Below are 20,000 nucleotides of genomic sequence, written 5' to 3'. Positions count from 1 at the left end.
TGTGTGTGTGTGTGTGTGTGTGTGTGTGTGTGTGTGTGTAGGGAGGGGAGGAGGGGTGAGAGAGGTTGATGACAGTTAGGGTTAGAGAAGGGTAAAGGGTAGATGGAGAAAGAATAGCCGGGTGGAAGATGGTTGTGGTAGTTGTGTGCGAGGTGACAGGGGCGCAGGGGTTGAAAGGGTGGGGGGGGGGGGGGTTGGTGGACGGAGGGGGGGGGGGGGCGGGGGGAGGGCGAAGTGAGTTGTTGGTGCGTAGTTTATCGCTGTCTTAGTACCAGTACCCCATGTCCCCCACTATTTTTCTTTTTTTCCGTTTTTCTCTCTCTCTCTCTCTTTTATTTATTTTTTTTAATTTTTATTTTTTTACAGACAACAGAAATGGAACCAATTTAACGGTCTGGAGGGAAAGAGAGGATGTGAGATAGAAAGAGAGAGAAACACAGACAGAGAGAGAGAGAGAGACAGGGACAGGCAGAGAAACAGAGACAGAGAGAGACAGAGACAGAAAAACATAGACAGAGACAGAGAGATAGAGACAGAGACAGGGAGACACAGACAGAGAAACAGAGACAGAGAGAGAGACAGAGAGAGACGGACACAGAGACAGAGAGAAACAGAGACAGAGAGAAACAGAGAGAGAGAGAGAGAGAAGAGAGAGAGAGACGGACACAGAGACACAGAGAGAGAGAGACAGACAGACAGAAAGAGAGGAAGAGAGAGAGAGAGAGACGGGTAGACAGAGACAGAGACAGTGAGAGAGACGGACACAGATACAGAGAGCGAGAGAGAGAAAGAGTGAGACAGAGAGAGACAGAGAGGGGAGAGGGGTGGGGTGGGGAGGAAGGCGGAAACAGAGAGATGGAGAGAGTTTGTTGAGCTTGTAATTTGTTTCCGTGGCTCATCCATATTTTATACTCTCAGTGGCCGTGGACAGTGATATACTCTACCTACTGGCCGCAGACGGTGACGAAGTATCCTGTTATCTGCTTCAGTACTTTTGTGTACACCACCTAGCTCTGCACAGTGATACATACGTTGTCCCGTTACGTGCTGTTATGGCCAGTCGTTAGTTATACCTGCTGGATATAAACAGTAGTACTTTATCCTATCACCTGTTCGCTGTGCCGTGTCTTAAAACGGGCGCGATAACCGAATGGTTATAGCGTTAGTCTTTCAATCTGAGGGTCTCGGATTCGAATCTCGGTAACGGCGCCTGGTGGGTAAAGGGTGGCCATTTGTTCCGATCTTCCAGTTCAACATAATGTGCAGACCTGCTAATGCCTTAACCCCCTTCGTGTGCATACGGCAGTCCATAATTCTGCAAACTTGATGGTTCGAAACCCGGCTGGGACGGGCGCAATAGCTGAGTGGTTAAAGCGTTGGACTTTCAATCTGAAGGTCCCGGATTCGAATCTCGGTAACGGCGCTTGGTGGGTAAATGGTGGCTATTTTTTTCCCGATCTCCCAGGTCAACATATGTGTAGACCTGCCAGTGCCTGAACCGCCTTCGTGTGTATACCGCAAGCAGAAGATCAAATACGCACGTTAAAGTTCATGCAATCCATGTCAGCGTTCGGTGGGTTATGGAAACAAGAACATACCCAGCCCAGCATGCACACCCCCGGAAACGGAGTATGACTGCCTACATGGCGGGGTAAAAACGGTCATGCAAGTAAAAGCCCGCTCGTGTACATACGAGTGAACGTGGGAGTTGCAGCCCACGAACAAAGAAGAAACCCGCTCAGTTTGATTTAACGCTCACTTTGATTTTTTTTTTTTCCAGTTAAAAGTGGGAGACAGGGCGAGAGCGAGAATCGAACACAGAACCCCTCGCGGACACTGTATTGGCAGATCAGCGTCTTGACCTTCCTCCTCTAGTCATCATGTATTATATTAGTTATGTTATGTAGGTGATAAAAGGATCGTGACTCACACTCAAAAAGTTCCACTCCCCCTTCTTTTGTTTTTTGTGTCCTTTCCTGTGACTTCTTCTCATCCTTCCAAAACTCTATCTCTGTCTCTCTCTCTCTCTCTCCCTCTGTGTGTGTGTATGTGTGTGTGTGTGTGTGTGAGTGTGCGTGTGTGTGTGTATGTGTGTGTGTGTGTGTGTGTGTGTGTGTGTGTGTGTGTGTGTGTGTGTGTGTGTGTGTGTGACTCACCCATTTCATTTATCTGAAGAAGAACCTGTGGCTCGAAACATCGCCTCTTTTATCCCCATGTAAATGGACTTTTACCAAGATTCTCTTTTTTTTTCTTTGTATACCTCTTACTGTCAGTTTGTCATTAACTATCATGTTTGGTATTGTCTGTACCAATTTCATATAAACACATTGTCGTACAGCTTCCGCAGTTTTGTTTATTTGGATTTTCTTCTTTTTCTTTTTCTTTACTTCTATTCCTGCGGTCGGACTCTAGCAGCTGGGTTCTCGTCCTTTGCATTCTTCCGTGACTGTGATGGTGATTCATTGTGCAACCCTGTCATTTCTGTTCGACTGATTTGATCCGGAATGGTGGTGAGGGGGGGAGCGTGGCTCGTGCTCCGTTCAATGCCAGACTAAGAAGGGGTTGGTGGGGGGTCGGGAGAGGGAGGTGGATGCGGGAGGGTTGGGGGGCGGTGGGGTGGGGGGGGGGGGTGGGGGGGGGGGTGGCGGCCGATCGATTCATGATCTATGTCAATGTCCCATTTCCCTATTCATATTCAGCGTCCCACGTCCAGACAGCACATAACAAGGATGGCTTGTGTTGAACAGAAAGCGGTAGGACTGTCAAGGTGGTGCGTTGTTGTTCCTCTTGTCTGTCTCCTCTTGTTTTAAGTCAAACCGTGAACAGCGACGAAGAAAACGAAAAGGCTGCATTCTTCTTCTTCTTCTTCTTCTTCTTCTTCTTCTTCTTCTTCTTCTTCTTCTTCTTCGTTCGTGGGCTACAACTTCCTACGTTCACGCGTACGTACACGAGTGGGCTTTCATGTTTATGACCGTTTTTTACCCCACCATCTAGGCAGCCATTCTCCGTTCCGGGGCTGTGCATGCTGGGTATGTTCTTGTTTCCATAACTCACCGAACGCTGACATGGATCACAGGATCTTTAACGTGCGTATTTGATATGCTGCTTGCGTATACACACAAAGAGGGTTCAATCACAAGAAGGCCTGCACATTATGTTGACGTGGAAAATAGGAAAATACTCCACCATTTACCCACCAGGCGCCGTTACCGAGATTCGAACCCGGGACCCTTAGATTGAAAGTCCAACGCTTTAATTCACTCAGTACGGCCAGTCCTCTCTTCTCTTCTACACGGACCCCAGTGGGTGTCTGAATGACCCAACCTTTAGCTTCCATCGTCAGAATTGTGGTCTTCTTTGTCCACATTCACATCTTCAGTATAAGAGCCTTCCGCTTGCAATATTTTGATGATGGTAATTGGGGTGAAACGCTGTTAACGTCGTCTCTTTCGCCGTTCGTATGGAAAGAGTTAACCACTCGGTTATTGCGCCCGTCACTGTATTCGTTATTGCTCCACGCTTTGGCTCCACTCCTTGCAGAGTAAATTGCAGTAAATACCGCAAACGGCAAAATATGACAGATAAGAACAACAGTAGTCTTTGCTTGTTTTAAAAACTCGTAACTGAAATGCAGCAAATTTTCGCTGGGGTCCAGTTTCTCTCAGGAAAACTGGCAAACTTCTGAAGAAGCCGCATTCCAATACAATACAGTACAATACAAAACAATAAAATACAATACAATACTGAGGCAGAAACGTCAAGTACAAGCATAATTATTATAACAAAGGTCACATGCCATAACTACCGTGACTGGCTATATATATCGTACGTCTCTCTCGGATGGGAGACAAGTTAGAGCCACATCCATTTCTCCTGAACAGATGACATTCTTTTCTGTCAATTACCCTGCAAAACACACGCACACACACACACACACACACACACACACACACACACACACACACACACACACAAAACAAACAACAAACAAACCCACTGCCGTTTCTCACGCGGCCGGCTGTCAAATAACAAAAATGCCTGTTGGTCAATTTGGTCGGTCAGCCTTTTTTGGGTGGGTGGGGGGGTGGGTGGGGTGGAGGGGGGGAGGAGGTCAGTCTGAGCCGCTTGGTCAATAAAATGATTGGGCTTCGGTGATTAAAGGGCGTGGTGCAGGGCGACTGGAACGCAAAGGTTGGAGCAGACGCACAGCCAAACTGGCAAGGCAACTGCGGTCCTTTCTGCAATGAGGCATCCAACGACAGAGGTCTCAGATTGTTGGAGTTTGCCAGATACAATGACCTCATATTGGCAAACACACTTGGAGCGCACAAAAAATCCAGAAGATGGACCTGGCAAAGCCCTGGCGGAGACTACAACAACCAGATCGACTACATCCTGGTGAAGAAACGCTTTCGGTCCTGCATCAACATCGCCAGGACCAGAAGCTTCCCAGGGGCAGACGTGGGCAGCGACCACAACCTGGTCATGATGACCTTCCGACTCCGCCTCAAGAAGATCGCAAAGCAAGGTACCACACGAATGAGATTCGACCTCGAGAAACTGAAAGACCCAGAGGTTGCAGAATCTTTCAAAGCCATGATTGGAGGAAAATTCGCCGCACTGACCATCTTGCAGGACGAAGAGGTGAACATCGACAGAGAAACAACTGCATTTAACACTGCAGTGACTGAGACTGCCAAAGAAGTTCTAGGCACAAAACGACCAGTGAAGAAGCCCTGGGTCACCCCTGACATCCTCGACCTATGCGATAAACGAAGAGCACTGAAGAACAAGAAAGGCACCCCTGAAGGAACAAACAAATACAGGACCGCCAACAACAAGGTCAAATCCAGCATGAGAAAAGCAAAAGAAAACTGGATAGAACAACAGTGCTCAGAGATTGAAGACAACCTGCAAAAGAACAACTCAAAAAGAGCGTACGCAACTGTCAAAAACTTGACAACAACCAAGCAAGGACGAGTCAGCACCATCCAGGACAAATCAGGGAAATGCCTCATTGAAGAAAAAGACATCCTACAGCGCTGGACTGAATATTGCTCCGAGTTGTACAACCATGACACCAAAGGTGACACTTCAGTTCTGAACTGTCCCCCATCAACCAACAACGACAGCCAGCCAATTCTTCGGGAAGAAGTAGAGGCAGCAGTGAAGACACTGAAAGCAGGGAAGTCAGCTGGCGTCGACAACATTCCCGCCGAACTGATTCAAGCTGGAGGCGAAGCGGTGATTGATGCCCTCACCACCATCTGTAATAAGATCCTGCAGACGGGAGAGTGGCCAACCACCTGGACACAATCATTGGTCATCACAATCCCTAAGAAGGGCAATCTACAACAGTGCAAAAACTACCGCACTATCAGCCTAATCAGCCACCCCAGCAAGGTCATGCTAAAGGTCCTTCTCAACCGACTGAAGCCGCAAGCAGAAATGATCATCGCCGAAGAGCAGGCCGGCTTCAGAGCAGGGAGAAGCACAACAGAACAAATCTTCAACCTGCGCTTGCTGTGCGAGAAATATCTCCAGCACCAAAGAGACCTCTACCACGTCTTCATTGACTTCAAGAAGGCGTTCGACAGGGTATGGCACGCTGCCTTATGGGCCACCATGCACAAATTCAACATCAGTGAAGACATCATCCAAGCCATACAGAACCTATACGAAAGAGCAACCAGTGCAGTCCTCTTCAATGGTAGCACGGGTAACTGGTTTAGAACCACGGTCGGAGTAAGACAGGGCTGTCTACTCTCTCCCACTCTCTTCAACCTCTTTCTTGAAAGGATCATGACTGACGCCCTGGAAGATCATGTGGGAACTGTCAGCATTGGAGGCAGAGTCATCACCAACCTGCGCTTTGCCGATGACATTGATGGCCTGGCAGGAGAAGAGAAAGAACTCGAAGAACTCGTGCACAAACTTGACAAGACATCATCAGCCTACGGCATGGAGATCAGTGCCGAGAAGACCAAGGTTATGACCAACAACAGCCAAGGCGTAACGTCCAACTTGCACGTAAACGGTGAAAAACTGGAAGAAGTCTCCTTCAAATATTTGGGTGCCATTGTGTCAGACGAGGGTTCGAAACCAGAGGTCCTGTCCAGAATCGCGCAGACTACTGCCGCACTGAGTCGATTGAAGACTATATGGAAGGACAAAAAGATCTCCCTCTCGTCCAAAATCAGACTAATGCGCTCCCTCATCTTCTCAATATTTCTATACGCTTGCGAATCCTGGACCCTCACTGCAGAACTCCAGAGAAGAATCCAGGCCCTGGAAATGAGATGCTTCCGCAAGATCCTGAACATTACATACAAAGACCACATCACAAATGAGGAAGTGAAAAGAAGAGTTCAAAACGCCATTGGCCCATTCAAAGACCTGCTAACCACAGTGAAGGAACGCAAGCTCCGCTGGTATGGACACGTCACACGATCAGACGGCCTAGCCAAGATCATCCTGCAGGGTACCGTACAAGGAAGGAGGAAGAGAGGCAGACAGAGAAAGCGGTGGGAGGACAACATCAAAGAGTGGACGGGCCTGCCATTTACCACAACTCAAAGGGCCGCTGAGGACCGAGGCAGGTGGCGCGAGCTGACCAGGTAGTCATCCATGGTGCCCCAACGACCCACCCACGGGTCATGGGATAGATGAGAGATGAGATGAGATTAAAGGGTTCGCATTCAGACACAAGCCGACCCCTACCCCCCCCCCCCCCCCCCCCCCGCCCCCATTCCCCACCATGCCTCCCCAACCCCACCGTCCTTCCCACCACCCCGTTCCCAGTCTTCTCCCTCCTTCCCTCTTCTCTTACTAAACTGAGCCCCTCAAAAGCCCCACATACACTCTCTATCCTCTCCATTGACTCCATTCTCCCCACACACCCCTCCTTACTCTCCCCCCCCCCACGTCTTTCTCTGTTTCTCTGTCTGTCTGTCTGTCTGTCTGTCTGTCTGTCTGTCTGTCTCTCTCTCTCTCTCTCTCTCTCTCTCTCTCTCTCTCTCTCTCTCTCTCTCCCCGTCTTTCTGTCTCTTCTCTCTCTATTTCTCTGTATCTCCCCCTCTCTCTCTGTCTCTCAGTCTCTGTCTCTCTGTGTCTCTGTCTCTTTCTTACTCTCTCTGTGTCTCTGTCTCTTTCTCTCTTTCTGTTTCTCTCTCTCTCAGTCTCTCTCTCTCTCTGTCTCTCTCCGTCTTTCTGTCTCTCTGTCTCTGTCTGTCTGTCTGTCTGTCTGTCTGTCTGTCTCTCTCTCTCTCTCTCTCTCTCTCTCTCAGTCTCTGTCTCTCTCTGTCTTTCTGTCTCTCTGCCTCTCTTTGTCCCTCTCTCAGTCTCTCTCTCTCTCTCTCTCTCTCCGTCCCTCTCCCTCAGTCTGTCTCTCTGTCTCTCAGTCTCTCTCTCTCTGTGTCTCTCTTTGTCTGTCTCTCAGTCTCTCTCTCTCTCTCTCTCTCTCTCTCTCTCTCTCTCTCTCTCCCCTTGCCTTCTCTCTCTCTCTCTCTCTCTCCCTCAACCCGTTCGAGGAGGGTACCACCACTCGATCCACGGACATCGCTTCCTGATCCAGATCTCTCTTCATCCTTGCTCACACAGAGACTCGTCAAGACCTCATCAGAGCCTGGACCACAACATGCCTGGGTCTGAATGACTGGCTGCCTGGTGGAGTGGGGTGAGGGGAGAGGGGCTGGGTGGTAGGGAGATGGGGGGGGGGGGTGGGGGGGTGGGGGATGGGGTGTGTGTAAGAAGAGCAAAGGAACACCGCGTAATTCAATTGGACTTGATGAGGAGGATGGTTGTTGTAGTAAGGCATGGTGGTTGTGTGGTGGTGGTGGTGGTGGTGGTGGTGATGGTGATGGTGTGGTGGTGGGGGTAGTGGTGGTGGTGGTGGTAGTGGTAGTGGTGATGGTAGTGTGGAAGTGGTAGTGTAGGTGGTGGTGGTGGTGGTAGTGTTGGTGGCAGTGTGGTGGTGGTAGTGGTGGTGGTAGTGTAGGTGGTAGTGGTGTTTGTGGTCGTGTGGTAGTGGTAGTGTAGATGATAGTGTTAGTGGTGGTGTTGGTGGTTGTGGTGGTGGTAGTGTTGTTGGTGGCAGTGTGGTGGTGGAAGTGCTGATGGTAGTGTGGTAGTGGTAGTGTAGATGATAGTGTTAGTGGTGGTGGTAGTGTTGGTGGCAGTTTGGTGGTAGTGGTGATGGTAGTGGTGGTGGTGGTGGTGGGGGTGGTAGGGGCTGGGTTGGAGGGAGGATGGAGGGTCGTGGCGAGCAGAGGAACTGTGTGTGGGAGAGAGTACGTTAGTGTTCCATTGCTCTCACTGCCAGCAGAGATTGGTGGGAACTATAGATGAATCTAAACTGCCTCGAGGAAGGAGACATGGAGAGAGAGGAAGAGAAAGACACACACACACACACACACACACACACACACACACACACACACACACACACACACACACACACACACACACACACACACGCAGACAGACAGAGACTGACAGGTACAGAGAGAGAGAAGGAGAGAGAGAGAGAGAAGACAGACAGACAGACAGGCAACCAGACAGAAACGCAGACAGAGACAGACAGATACAGAGAGAGACAGACAGAAGAGACAGAGAGAGAAGGCAGACAGACAGGCAGACAGACAAACAGACAGAGAGTTAGAGAGCCAGACAGACAGACCGAAACGAGGAGAGACAAAGACAGACAGACAGACATGCACACACACAGAGCGAGAGAGAGAGAGAGGGGTAGAGACAGACAGACAGACATACAGAGAAACAGGCAGACAGGCAGGCAGGTACACAGACAGAGAGACAATGACAAAGACAGAAACACAGACGCTTTTGACGCTTTGACGCTTTGATGTTTTACTGTCATTAACTGTACAGTCCTTGTGACAGGGGGGAACAATACATTATCAGGAGACATAAGATCAAACAAAGAAACATAATATAAATCAACATTCTCATCACACACACAAATGATGCATATACCGAAAATGGGACAAACATAAATCAACTGATCACTTCGGTCAGCTCGACCATCCAAAATGAATCAATATTTTTGCATACACATGCACACAATCATGTGTATCTATCAAATTATCATCAAATAATATGTCCTATAATAGTTGGGTTTTTTTTTCCATAAATGAATAATAGCAGTCACGGCGTAATTTTGTAAGATTGCTTTTTTGTTTTGCTTTACTCATATTTGTACATCTAAACTCCTGTTTATCATTTTCTTTCGAAAATCCCATGCTTCTGAAATATATTTAGCAAATGATTTTATGATGTCTTCATCATTCGATCTGAGCATCATTGTCATATCTTCTCTTTTTACTACATCCTTTTCAAAAAGAATAATTTTTTTTACGAATAAAATCGTAAGATTTGCACTGAAACACAAAATGGTTTTCATCATCAGTAGCTGAGTTACATATTGGACAGGGAGACTGCGTTACTTTGCCAGTTTCAAACCATCTTTTATTGGCATTAAAGCTAAGTGTTCTTAGTCTAAATTTGGCTAGGTTTGTTTTGTGTTACCTGTTTGATATTATCATATTATTATTTTTTTCTGTTTGGAATATACTTTTAAATGAAAAGAACCAAGTATATTTTTATTTGCATTCCATTTGTGCATGCCAGTTTTGTTTGTATGATGCAATCAGCCTATCTTTAAGTTCAGAAATAAATCCATTTTCATACCCTACGCCCTGGCACACCCACACAATTCCAAATCCATTTTCTATTAATGCTTTCTTAAAATATGCCCAGTTTTGCTTCCCTGCTTCCTCTTGTACCAACATCATTTCATAGACTTGTCTACATAGCCTTGATACTGGTAAACGTATTACCTTAATCCAGTATTTATACATTTTACACATGTTCTTAAATGTAGTGGGTATCTACCTGTCTCCCCGTATAGAATCTTATTTGATGAATGAAGTGGAACACCAAGGAAGCGCTTAATAGTAAATGTGTGTACTTTTTCTATATCCTTATTATTGTTAAGACCCCAAACTTCTGCCCCGTAAGTCAGCATAGGCTCAATCTGCGTATCAAATAATTTCCAAATTATACAAAGATCAATGCAATTTAACTTTCTAAGCGATCTAATTATTTCTTTGACACCCTTCTTCCCTTTTCTATATGATTCCTCCCAAGCATGCTTCAAACTTAGTTTCGTTGTAAAATAAAGTCCTAAGTATTTGTAAGAGTTTGTTACCTTTACATCTACATTTCCAGAAAACCATTTTTTTCATGAGCAGAAAGATGCCCTCCCATTCGGAATACCATTACATTTGTTTTATCTAGATTAACTGACAGGCACAATCGATCAGCTTCCTGTTTTAACACATTTAGTTGATTTTGTAATCCAGTGACTGTATCTGATAGAAGAATAACATCATCTGCAAAATTAATAATAATAGAAAATTTTCTATTGCTCCTGGGATCATTTGAATGCCATGTTTACCTTTCTGTGACAGTTTCACTCCTAATTCGTTTATTAAAAAACAAAACAAAAAAACAATGAAAACATCAGGGGACTAAGAAGACAACCTTGTTTTACTCCACGTGGGCATTCAAAATAATCAGAATAAGTACCTTTATCACGTTCACAAGCCAATACTGAATCATACACACTTCTAACAGCTTTATATAATTTCCCATTAATGCCATTTTTTACGTAATACATCCCAATATACATTTCTATTTACAGAATCAAAAGCCTTCCTGAAATCAACAAATGCTACATACAGTTTAGTGTTTTTCAGTAAGTATTTTTGTACTAATGCATATAGAGTAAATATATGGTCTACAGTGCTATACCCTGCCCTAAAACCTGCTTGTTCCTCGATTATTTTTTCTTCCCTTTTTGCCCATTTTGTTAATCTTCTGTTTAAAATATGAGTGTATACCATACTAATTATACTTGTGAGAGCTACTCCTCTATAATTATCAGGATTGTCAGTATCTCCCTTTTTCATGTATCGGGAATCTGACAGAAACACAGAGAGAGACAGAAACAGAGAGACAGAAGCAAACAGACAGACAGACAGACAAAGGCGCAGAGACAGAGAGTGACCTGGGACAAAAGAGACACACGCTGAGGTCTTAGAAAGTCCATATCGTGTCATCTTCAATTACTTTCGTTTTTGTTCTCGCTCTGGGAAGCCTCTTTATCCATTCTTTACTTCGTTTCAGCGATTGTGGCCCCTGAGTCAACCCCAAGGTGACGTTAGCGGTACCCACTTCCGGTGGCGCGGGGACTCTCACTTGCGAGAAAGGTATTGACTTCCGCCCAAGACTAAGGAGCTCACGGGGTATTCAATGCAGACGTCGATTTCCTCCGTGAAAGAGGTTGAAAGCTTTTAAGGCGGGCGCTGTAGGTTTGAGAAACATTTGTGTGTGGGTGTGGGTGTGTGTGTTTGTGTTTGTGTGTGTGTGTGTGTGTGTGGACTGCTGTTGAAAGGAGCGACATTTCTTGCTAAGTTTTCACAATTGCGGTTCTTTTAAGCGCACAACAACAATCAGGTTTCATTTGCAGGGGGTGGTAATTGTGCGACAGTAAATTTACAATTGACGTCCGATGTAAAACAAACACGCTTCTCTCTCTCTCTCTCTCTCTCTCTCTCTCTCTCGTCCTCCAAGAGTCCTTGAGTGGTGGGGTGTGGACACTAGTCATGAGACTGGCATATCGAAGTCCCGTGTGCAGCATGCACTTTTGCGCACATAAAATAAAGCACCAACGACAAACACAATGGCTGTGCCTGTCAAAATTCAGTAGATAAATCCACTTACTTTGGTAGGAAAACAAATACACTTGCAGACTGAACGACTCACACACACACACACACACACACACACACACACACATATATATATATATATATATATATATATATATATATATATATATATATATATATATGTGTGTGTGTGTGTGTGTGTGTGTGTGTGTGTGTGTGACCAAGGGCTATGCTTGCTTCAAAAACTGTTCACACACAAACTACATCAGACGACGTTTTCGCAACTAATGGCTGGCCTTCATCAGCTCACACAGAATGTGTGACGCCTTCCCGGTTTGAACGCAAAGCCGCTTACGTCATTTTGTCCTCCTCGCCAGACAACCTACTCACGTCTCGACCAGTGTCGCGTCGTGGTGCGCTATTGGCTGTGCTGGAATCGGTGTTTCTGCTCCACCGTATTTAATTAATATGTCTTTTGTCGGATCAGGAAACTACAAGTATCATATACTGGCAGAATCGTCGCAATTCCATCTTTAAGTCTATTCTATTTGTGTTTGCCTACGTTAAACTGATTTAACACAGTTTGCAATTTCCAGCGACGAGCTCGTTAAAACTGAACCTATTCAGGTAACTTAAATTAAGATTATAAATTCATCTTAAATAATCAACCCTTCATTTTATAATCATTAGAAAGTAGGAGTTGAGCTCCCTTTTTTGCAACTTATCCGTTCAGGAATCATCTAGAAATCTGTCTCTGAACACCTTGTAAGAAACACAGTTGTTGTCGGATTTGGCCTGATTAGGGCCGATCTGTTTCGCAGCACATGTGATTGTCTTTGTAGTTCGCTTAACCTGCATAAATTGGCAGAGTGAGTGATGAGTGGTCACTTCATACCTGGTCAGTCATCTGACCAGAGACGCGCTCTCTCTCTTGCTGCGTTACAAGCAGTGTGTGCGAGTGTGTGTTCCCACAATGGCTGATATCTCGCTAAGTATCGCTGCACTGTCTTCTCTCCGTATATCTTCTCATTATCTCTTCTCCATTATTTCTTCTCTTCTTAGTTTTCTCTTTTTATCTTCTCTTCTTATATCTTCTCTTTTTATGTCTTCTCTTCTTCTAGTCTTCTTCTATTCTTCTCTTTTTATGTCTTCTCTTAGTTCTTCTCTCATTGTCTTCCTCTTAGTTCTTTTCTTATGTTCTCATAACTATTGTAAATAAAACAATAGAAAGACCCATTTGTGACTGGCCTCTATATGTTCCTGGCCTGTGCGCGGGAATTCTTGTCTATCCTTTAATACATTCAGTCAATATTTAGTTAAGTCTTTTGTACCGTCCCCTAATAGAACCAGCTGGTTCAGTAACACGGCTACATGTGTGTGTGTGTGTGTGTGTGTGTGTGTGTGTGTGTGTCGCTGCATTGTGGTGACGTGCTCTCCCCGATTTTCACACTGAGAAATATGTTGTGACAAACGAAAAGAAAAAAAAAAGCAATGTTAACTACAGATTCCCTGTCAGTGCTTGCAACGTCCACCAACTGTTATTTTGCTGGAGAGAGAGAGAGAGAGAGAGAGAGAGAGAGAGAGAGAGAGAGAGAGAGAGAGAGAGAGAGAGACAGACAGACAGACAGACAGACAGACAGACAGACAGACAGAGACAGACAGACAGAGACAGACAGAGAGAATCAATGAAGGAATGAAAATTCTTTATTTTCCAACGGTGGAGATTACTAGTACATTGGCCGACTCACATAATTATCTGCCGTTGTTCTAAGAGACACATAAAAACATTATCATACACATATGAATGTTGTTATACTTGCGAGGTAAGAGAGAGAGACAGAGACAGAGAGACAGACACAGAGAGAGAGAGAGACAGAGAGACACAGAGAGAGAGAGAGACCCTCTAGGCGCCGTTACCGAGATTCGAACCTCTGGACCCTCAGATTGAAAGTCCAACGCTTTAATCACCCGGCTACCGCGCCAAGTCAAGCGATGATCAAGTTGGTCGCCTGTTTTGTGACAAGTCTGACGGTTAGAGAGCGGAACAGGTCGGGTCTCCCATCAAGGTTATCAGATTGTGCTTGAATGAGAACTTGATGTTTCTGCCAATGTGTCTATCTATCCGGCCGGGGGATGTACGTTGTCGTTGGACACAAGTCTGACAACTGCCTAATATCAGGTCTGTCTGTCTGTCTGTCTGTCTGCCTGCCTGTTTGTGATCTCCGGATGCCAAAGGAGATCTCTACGATGGTTGGGTTTGTTTTAACTCACTCAACCCTGCGCCCGAGCAATTTATTTGTATTTGTATTTCTTTTTTTTCTTTTTTTTTATCACAACAGAGTTCTCTGTGTGAAATTCGGGTTGCTCTCCCCATGGAGAGCTCGTCGCTACACTACAGCGCCCCCCAATTTTTGGGGGGTATTTTTTTCCTGCATGCAGTTTTATTTGTTTTTCCTATCGAAGTGGATTTTTCTACAGAATTTTTGCCAGGAACAACCGTTTTGTTGCCGTGGGTTCTTTTACGTGCGCTAAGTGCATACTGCACACGGGACCTTGGTTTATCGTGTCATCCGAATGACTATTGTCCAGACCACCACTCAAGGTCTAGAGGAGGGGAAGAAAATATCGGCGGCTGAGCTGTGATTCGAACCAGCGCGCTCAGATTCTCTCGCTTCCTAGGCGGACGCGTTACCGCTAGGCCATCACCCCATTACTCTGGGATCAAAATTCGTTTCATTGAAAATGGTGAAAACACGTTCCTACATTGCATAAATCACAAGCGAAGGAAACTAACTTCTACAGTATTTCTACCTGTGTGTCTACATGTGTTGATTAGAAGGAAAAAAAAAAAGAAAGAAAAAAAAACACGATGAGTTTCAGTTGCTTGCTTTTTTCCTGCATCAGTATGGCAGGGAACCCTTGATAAGGCTACAAAGTCCTTAGGGTTTGAATGGATCAAGAACCCCCGAAAACGGAGTATGGCTGCCTGCATGGCGGGGCAAAAAAAAAACAACAAAAAAACCAAAAAACAGTCTTGCACGTAAAACCCCACTCGTGTACACACAGTACACGAATAAGAAGATGATGATGAAGAAGAAGAAGAAGATTGATTGATTGATTGATTGAATCTTTAATGGGTAAAGAATTAGGCACAGTAAAGGCCTTTTTACAATTCTGCCCATTTAACGACATAAAAAATAAAGAACGAACGACACAAAACATAAAAATAAAGAAATAAACTGAAATAAAATAAAATAATAAGAACGACGAATAAGAATAGGAACTTGAATAGTCTATTAAAGGTAACAAAGCGATGAAAAACTGGAACAATTGGTACATTACATGTACATAGGTACTTACACACACACACACACACACACACACACACACACACACACACACACACACAGAATTATAAAACAAGCAACAAAGACATACGTACACATTCACGCCCACACACTCAAACACACACAAACACACACACGCACTTACTGTTCACACATACACATACATTCAATTATTCAATTTTTCATTCATCAAGAAGAAGAAGAAGAAGAAGAAGAAAAAGATGAAGATGAAGAAAAAGAATGGATTAAGAGACTAAGTCAGAAGCAGTTGACTTGAGACTCGTCTGATGTTCGTCACCCCCTCTTCTGGTTCACACCCCCCCCCCCCCCCCCCCCCCCTCCCCCTTTCCCTCTTCTCCGCCCGAGCCCCGCCTCCACACACACACACACACACACACACACACACACACACCCGCCCGCTATCCCTAACTCTCCCATCCAGCAGGATTGTCCAATAGAGGGTATCGCACGAACCGTTGACATGGCCATATTCCGAGATTCCTCTTCCCTGCTCACAGGAGATAACCCTCAGGACCTGTACAGTCTGATCCACACACAACACGTCTGGGTGAAAGCGTGAATGAAGGAGGTGGTAGAGAGAGAAGAGGTGGGAGGGTGGGGGGTGAGGGGGGGTTTGGAGAAGCTAGTGTGTGTGTGTGGGGGGGGGGGAGAGGTGCCTGAGGGGGGTGAGGGGTGGGGGGGCGGGACAGGAAGGAGGTATGGAGTACCATCTATAACTCGCTCAGTCATGATGAGTGTTGATGGTTGTAGTAAGTAGTAAAGAGGGGGGGGGGGGTGGGGGGGGAGGTAGAGCCGAGGCTGAGTTCGCAATGGAATCTACAGTGGGTGGACAGAGAGAGAGAGAGAGAGAGAGAGAGAGAGAGAGAGAGAGAGAGAGAGAGAGAGAGAGAGAGAGAGAGAGAACGAACGAACGAACGAACGAATCTTTTTAATGAGGGAAGTGGAATAAACATGCATATGCTTTTTTTTTTTACATCCAGCCCTCAGGGCAAAAAGAAATGAAATCAAAATGTTCACAAGATAACAAAAGGTTATAGAAAAAACATACATGAAATTCAAATACACTCAATTACACAGTAGCATTTACAAGTCAATAATCATGATACCTGCATTAATGACAAGAATGTATATGAATATGGTAATGAGAGAGATAGAGTGAGTGAGTGAGAGAGAGAGAGAGGATGAATGAAGGAAGGAAGGAATAAATGAATGATAAATGAATGAATGAGAGAGAGAGAGAGAGAGAGAGAGAGAGAGAGAGAGAGAGAGAGAGAGAGAGAGAGAGAGGTGAGCAGAGAACGATACAGAAGGGGGAGAGCTTGTTAGTTAGTATCCCATTATTCGCACCCCATGCTGTGGTGGAGGAATAATGCAAATCAATCTAAAAGTGTCTAGCAGAGAAAGGGAGAAAGAGAGAGAGAGAGAGAGAGAGAGAGAGAGAGAGAGAGAGAGAGAGAGAGAGAGAGAGAGAGAGAGAGAGAGAGAGAGAACGAACGAACGAACGAGAGAGACGGAAACAGATAGAAACAGAGAAACAGACAGAGAGAAAGACGAAAGGATAAAAGACAGACAGGGACAGAGAGCAACTGAGAGGGAAACAGGGGTAACACAGACATACAGAGACACATAGAAAAAGAGACAGAGAGACAGACCAAAAATGAACAGAATTTTTTTTTTTTTTTTTTTTTTTTTTTTTTTTTTTTTTAAGTGTCTCAGAGTCATCTCAGTTTCTTTTCTCCTTTGTCCCCGTCCTTCAAAAGCCTCCCTATCCCATCTCCTCCCCTCCGTTTCAGCGATTGTGGCCTCCAAGTCAATCTGTAGGTTGCGTCAGCAGTAGTACCGTTGAGACGACGACTTCCGGTCGCATGGGAAATCTTCCAGCAGGAGGGGGTAGCGACTTCCGCCCAACACTCGGGGGCTCACAGGGTATTCGAAGCAGACACGGATTTCCTCCGTTAAAAAAAAAAAAAAAAAAAAAAAAAAAAGAAAAAAAAGTCAGAAGCTTTTTAAACGGGTATTGTAGATTTAAGGAACTTTTTTGTTGTTGTTGATTGATTGATTTAAAAGGAGATTGATCTAAAGTGAGCGAATGCTATGTCGGTCCTAAGTGAGCTTGTTGTCCTTATGTTAGAGAACATCTGACACATTTTCAACCCAAACCTGTAGATTAATGACTGACTTAACTCACTCAGTACGGCCAGTCCTCTCTTCTCCTCTACACAGACCCCTCGGATGTCCAGTGGGTGTCTGAATGACCCAACCTTTAGCTTCCCGTCGTCAGAATTGTGGTATTCTCTGTCAACATTCACCTCTTCAGTATAACAGCCTTCCGCTTGCAATATTTTGATGATGGTAATTGGGCTGAAACGCTGTTAACGTCGTCCCTTTCGCCGTTCGTATGGAGAGAGTTAAAACCATGCACACTGGTAAACAAACACGACTGACACTTCGTTCAGCCACTGTTCTCCCCTGTGCTATCCACCACCACCCCTAGTCCCCTCTCCCTCCCCCCAAAGAAAAAAAAAAAAGAAGAAGGTTTGTTTTCTTAATTTTAAAAAGATCATGTGTTCAAGTAACGCGACAATTAAAAAAAACAACAACAAAAAAACAACAAACAAACAAAAAACACGACCAAATGTGAATAAAATAATCAATCGTCCGTTCTTCCCAATAAATTGACTGGATAAACACCATAGCTGCAGCTGACAACTAATGGATAAAGAGTTGGGTGGGGGAGGTGGGTTGGGGGGGGATTTGTTATTAACAAATGCCAAAAGTTTAACCAATGTATAATGTTATATTGGAGTTTAAAATTGTAAGATGTGCCAGACTTTAATCAAGCTTGCATTCACGTATAGCCTTTTGTGGCCATCGGGGAAGCGAAACCCATATCCACTATATAACAACAATAATGATAATAATGTACATTTATACAGCGCCCTTTCTCTGTAAGAGCCCAGGGCGCTTTACATGAACGAAAAAATATTACAAGTTACATCATGACCACTCTTTCTCAAAAAGCCCTCCCCCCTCGCCTCCCCCCCCCCTCCCGGCCCCCTCCGCCCCTCTCACACTCTCCCTCTCCCACTCTACATACATCCAAAGAGAGCTGACATGGGTGGTGTTGGGGAACAAGGAAGCTGAGTGTGTTTACAGATAGGTTTTAAAATGATGAGTTTTAAGTGATGAGCGAAAAGTAGAAATAGAATCAGATGCACGGATATGATGAGGAAGGTTGTTCCAGATGTGAGGAGCAGCACAGAAGAAAGAACTGTTCACCATAGTGGAGTGTTGGCCCAATGGTAACATGTCCAGCTAGGAAGCGAGATAATCTGAGCGAACTGGTTCGAATTCCATAGTCGCCAGTATTTTTCTCCAGCCCCCCCATACCCCCCCCCCCACCCCCTCCCCCCTCCCCATCGCCCACCAGACCTTGAGTGGTGCTGGTGGTGGGGTCTGGACGCTAGTCATTCGGATGAGACGATAAACCGAGGTCCCGTGTACAGTATGCACTTAGCGCACGTAAAAAGATCCCACGGCAACAAAAGGGCTGTCCGTGGCAAAATTCTGTGGAAAAACCCACTTCGATAGGCAAACTCATAAAATTGCAGGCAGCAAAAAAAAAAAAAAAAAAAAAAGTGGCGATCTCAGTGTCGCGACGCGCTAACCTTGTGGATAGCAGCCCGAAGTTCACACAGATAAATCTGTTGTGACAAAGAGAGTAATACAATACTATACAATACAACACAATTCAACACACTACACTCCAACAACTTTCAACATTGGAGGCCCACTCCTTTCTTTCCGCCGTTTTAACCTTCCGTAACCGAGGTCAGGAACTCATTCTCGCGTCTGGACAAAGACAGGCGGGGAAAATCAAAGAAAAGCACTGTATTCATAAAGACGTATGATCATGCCGAAGTGTAGCTTCGAACCCTGATCGCTGGTGAACACTAGAAGATCAGAAGTCTAACGCCTGAACCGTATATGTCACAGCCTCCCCCCACCCCCCACCCCAAACCCACCCCCTCCCCCTCATACATTCAAGAATATATCACCCAATTAGACGCATAACAAACAAGTTTCAGGTTTTATTTATCCTTTTCACTCCTATTGGAGTATGTATGATTATTGCAAAATAATGTTTTCATGCCCAGAACAAACTTTTCCAAATACACAACAATGTGACATGAAAGTTGAGAAAACACAAATGTCTTTTAACTCCAAAAGTGTAGTTAGGCAACATTTGCAAATCTAAGTATCTTACTTACAACTAAAATGACTTTTTTGCCTCCTTTGAGCATAATATAAAAATTAAAAACCGATTTCGGAGACAAATAGTTTTTAGGAACATATCTATTTCGTTACTGATCATAGTTGGGACATTCCATTATAAAATGAAACTCATCCCCAATCACAGACATGTTACAAACCTTACAAAGCCGTAACTCTCTCTGTTTCCAGCTTATGATTACTACTCCGAAATCTGAAGAAGCTGATAACGTAATTATCAGGCATTCAAACAAACACACAAACAAAAAATGAATGTTCGGAGTATCTTCCTTGTCCTATCATTCGGACTCTCCTCCACTCTCTGAATGTCTTTACTTTCTGCCATTGTCTGTCTCTGTGTGCCTGCCTCTCTCTCTCTCTCTCTCTCTCTCTCTCTCTCTCTTCTCTCTCTCTCTCTGTCTGTCTGTCTGTCTGTCTCTCTCTCTCTCTCTGTGTCTCTCTCTTTCTCTCCCTCTTTCTCTCTTGACGGAGCAAGTAAACACACGCACACACTGCCACGCACGCACACGCACATGCACACACACACACACACACACACACACACACACACACACACACACATGCACATACACATACACACACATACACA

At 45.0% G+C, this 20,000-nt stretch overlaps 1 protein-coding gene across 1 annotated transcript in view; it reads right to left on the bottom strand.

Annotated features, from left to right (window-relative positions):
* The window catches only part of LOC143300277 (uncharacterized), a 1,018,322-nt gene that overhangs the window by 563,898 nt on the left and 434,424 nt on the right, over positions 1-20,000 (bottom strand). The window lies entirely within an intron of this gene.

This window comes from Babylonia areolata, chromosome 26 (genome assembly GCF_041734735.1).
Source record: "Babylonia areolata isolate BAREFJ2019XMU chromosome 26, ASM4173473v1, whole genome shotgun sequence".
Taxonomy (NCBI): domain Eukaryota; kingdom Metazoa; phylum Mollusca; class Gastropoda; order Neogastropoda; family Buccinidae; genus Babylonia; species Babylonia areolata.
Note: the sequence above shows the minus strand (reverse complement) of the source record. Positions and strands in the feature narration are given on the sequence as shown.